Below are 3,806 nucleotides of genomic sequence, written 5' to 3' on the forward strand. Positions count from 1 at the left end.
ATCAGAATAAAGTAGAGGCCTATTATTAGGGCAGGTTCAATTGCTTTTAGGTTGGATTTGTACCTTCATCCCCGAACTACCAGTCATGGTTCCAGACCTATTGGAGTTGACGATCTCCTGGATCGTTAAGGGGTGTAACCTTCACCTCGTGGACGATTTACCAGTTCCTGAAACTTGTTGGCGACTCTTTTGCTCTATCTTCTTTCCCTTTGGACGCCACCGTACTTTAGTGTATGATCACAGTGGGGTTTAAATGTGGGTTAATGCTTGAAATATTCCCTATAGTAACCAATTTGTTGCTACATTTGTCGTTGTGACAACCTTCCAAAAGCTAGGGAATGTCATCTTGCTGTTTTGATGTTCACTCGTCTCTTAACAATGGAGCTTTTCTGGATATGTTCACGCGTCTCTAAACAAAGAGCTTTTTAATGATATGCCCAGGCGTCTCTGAGCAAAGAACTTCTTTTTTTGTTTTGACGATCCTCCTCAAGCTAGGGGATACCGCCTGATGACTGCTACACCTGTAACTGCCTCCAATGCCCGCTGTGATAGTCTTCTGCAAGCCAGAGAATACTATCGAAGATTGCTTTGCCTGAAACAATCTTCTACCGCCTTGTGATCATCTTCAACAAGCTAGGGAACATGATCGAAGATTGCTTCGCCTGAAGCCATCCTCAGTTGTTGCGATAATATTCCGAAGAAAATTACCGAAGACCAACGCTTGTTAATCCTTAAAGCTTTCTTGAACTTTGCTATTGATGCTTTGGGTGATGACAATCCTATTTTCTTTAAGAACAGTTGTTAACGCGACTCTTGTATGATGTATGACAATCTGATTTAGGGAAAGTTGTCAATGCCACGTAACAATCCATCCCTGGAAATGTTGCTACGATGAAGCGACAATTCGTATCTCGGAACATTTTCCAAAATCCAATTTTGGGAAAAGTTTCTATGTTTCGTAACAATCTGTTATAAGAAATTTGCTACGATCGACAATCCACATCTTGGAATATAACTCTTGAAAGCGATCCACCTTGGAAATTTGCCAATGCTATGCGACAATCCTTTTTTTTTTTTATAAAAATTTCCACAATTGACAATCCGCATCTTGGAACATTTGCAAAAAAAAGAGTCGACCGACAATCCACTTCGGGAAAATTTGCCACTTACTGAAATAAATGACAATCCACGTTGAGGAACCTTTGCCGAAATTCATGATGAGTAGAGACCTACGACAATTGTTTGGAAATATTTCCATAAGGAACTATGTGTATGACAATCCAATCTCGGAAAACTTGCCAGAGATTATAATCCGAACTTGGAAAAATTTTCCAAACAAAGAAGGAGTACGACAATCCACGCTTGGATACTTTTCCAGAGATGACAATCCAATCTTGGAAAAATTGTCGTATAAATTCTTGCTTTTTAACCGATGCGTTAGTGCTTGTAATGAGCCAATGCTTAGGCGCTTAAGCTAAGTGAGACGATCGTCGTCAGGTCAATCGCTGAATGCAATTGTAATCGAGCCGACTACTTATCATGTCAATTTGCTTATAGGGGCTAACTGGCGTACCAAGGAACCCAATCAATTAACATGACCGCCGTCAGGTCGATCGACAATCAAATATGATTGCAATCAAGCTGACTCTAGTTGATTTGCTAAGTTGTTGGTGTCCTTTTGCTTCAAACCTTTTGTAAAGCTTACCCGTCCGTCTGGGACTTAGTGAACCTGCATTTACATTTTGGACTATAGGACTTTGCTCATGTAATTAGGGTTGACCTAAGACTTAGTGTTGCTTGACTCATTGACTTGACACGACTCAAGGTATAAACTTGACTTAACGATGACTGATTTCGTGTGACTCGTGTGTGCGTAGTGTTGACTCATGTAGCTCGATATGTACATGACTCAAAATGCAGAAAAACAAAAATTTCCGTCATTTTTGTGGAGGGTACTGACTTTCTCCCGAAAAAAAGACCCAAAAAGAAGGAAGCGAAGTTTTTGAAGGTGCATGTTGAATGAGCTTTAATCCGTTAACGTTGTCTCTCACAGTACAAGGATTGTAACATCTTAACTGTCCTAGTTTATTTGGTAATGAAAGTATTTAGGTAACTTAGGCATGGAGGCTAAATAATTCATACTTTGTGATGCAATGATGAGTGATGTTGATATGACAAGGCATGCTTCAGCGTTGTGTTAAGATTTCATGACAAAGGGTTCCTAAGGGAAGTATATTTGGTCATGTATCTGTGATGTGTGTGATAGTGACACTAAAGTTAGGCCGCAAGGACTAAGTGTGTGGAAAAATATATTGAAAAGAGTCAAATGGTGGTGACTCTTAGGCTGGGTAGGCTAATATAGTATTTTTTGTTTGGATCTTGGTTTAGAAGGAAGTTAAAGAGAGATTTTGTAATGCTCTTGTGTGCATAAAAACTTTTAAAAGGTGTATCTTTTCCGATAGGGATCTTGATATGAAATGAACCATAAGATTTTGAGGTTTATTGCCAGAATGCAGAAGCTTAGTTGGATTTCAGTTCATCATTTGGTTTTTGTAGTTAGTTCATGCCTGATATAAGTATCTATAATTCAGATTATTTTATCAAGGTATAAGATTATTGGAAGCTCGTATGATTGTGTAGCCTGTGTCATGATATATTTTAGATTTCCCCAGATTAAAGCAACTCCTTGGCACATGGTATATTACTTGTAAATGTGTTTTTTTGTATTTTTTGTTGAGTTAATTTTGTTTTTTTTTTTTTTGCTGAATTTTTTTTTTTTTTGGATTCTTTTGCTGAATTTTGGTTGGTTTGATTTTGATTACAGCCAACAAAACGATGTTTGTGATTCAAAAGCTGGTGCTGATCTTCTTGACATGATTCTTTGCAAGGTAAATTCCTTTTTATTATTTTTATTTTTCATAATTAAATATTTTGTTTTGGGCATTAGAATCTAGGTTGATATTGTGCTCTCTTTAATGGGGAGGATAAAGAAATGTAATTTATTGTATATGCTTTTGCTCACTTACAAGATGATGAAGTAAATAGGTAAGGAGTGGTAGTGTTTTATGTTGATTATATTTAGCATTGTTATTCATTCGTTGCTTATGTGTAGTAGTTGCATCAGCTATAATGCGGGAAGCTGTAGTTCTTTGAGTTGAAATAGCATTAATTCTCCCATAATCTCTGGTGATATTGAGGTTGTGCTATCTGTATGACTGGTCTAAAAAGGTGATTTCACATTATAGTCCATTACATATCTACCTGTCAAAATTTGCAAATTTGGCCTACTATTTTGTAATAGTCTCTTGATGTTCACTACTAGTTTGGTTGTTGACAGAAAACTTCTTATGTGAGCATAATGTTATTAATTTCATTAATTTCGAAATTTAATCAACATCTTTAGTAGTGCTCATTATTTAGCATGATAAATATAATTAGATGATTTGAAGATAATAAAATGGATAATTACAATTTAGTAGTGCTCATCTTTCACAGTTGTGAGGACTTTCTATTTCCCTTTTCTTTTCTGACATTTCTATCTTATGCATTCGAGCTAGTAGGGAAGCCTGAACCAAAACCTTCACCAACTTCAGAAAGTGGTACATTTATTCTCCATACTTAATCTGGTAAAATTACAAGGGGCATAGCCTCGCAAGGCTGTTGGTGCAGCTGCTGCTGCCTCGCAGGGGTGCAGCTGCTGCTGCAGCTGCTGCCTCGCAGGGGTGCAGCTGCTGCCTCGCACTATATGCCGACTTTGCTGCTGGTGTTCTGCTTCTGTGCTGCTCCTTATCTGGTGTTCTGCTTCT

The 3,806-nt window shown here is 37.8% G+C and overlaps 1 long non-coding RNA gene across 1 annotated transcript; it reads left to right on the forward strand.

Annotated features, from left to right (window-relative positions):
- Nucleotides 1–2,342: 2,342 nt before the first annotated feature.
- Nucleotides 2,343–3,602, forward strand: LOC110734502. Its single transcript, XR_002513828.1, has 2 exons — nt 2,343–2,888; nt 3,558–3,602. It is a non-coding gene; the product is annotated as an uncharacterized LOC110734502 (long non-coding RNA).
- Nucleotides 3,603–3,806: the final 204 nt, after the last annotated feature.

The sequence above is a fragment of the Chenopodium quinoa genome, unplaced genomic scaffold (assembly GCF_001683475.1).
Source record: "Chenopodium quinoa cultivar QQ74 unplaced genomic scaffold, ASM168347v1, whole genome shotgun sequence".
In the NCBI taxonomy this organism is placed as follows: domain Eukaryota; kingdom Viridiplantae; phylum Streptophyta; class Magnoliopsida; order Caryophyllales; family Amaranthaceae; genus Chenopodium; species Chenopodium quinoa.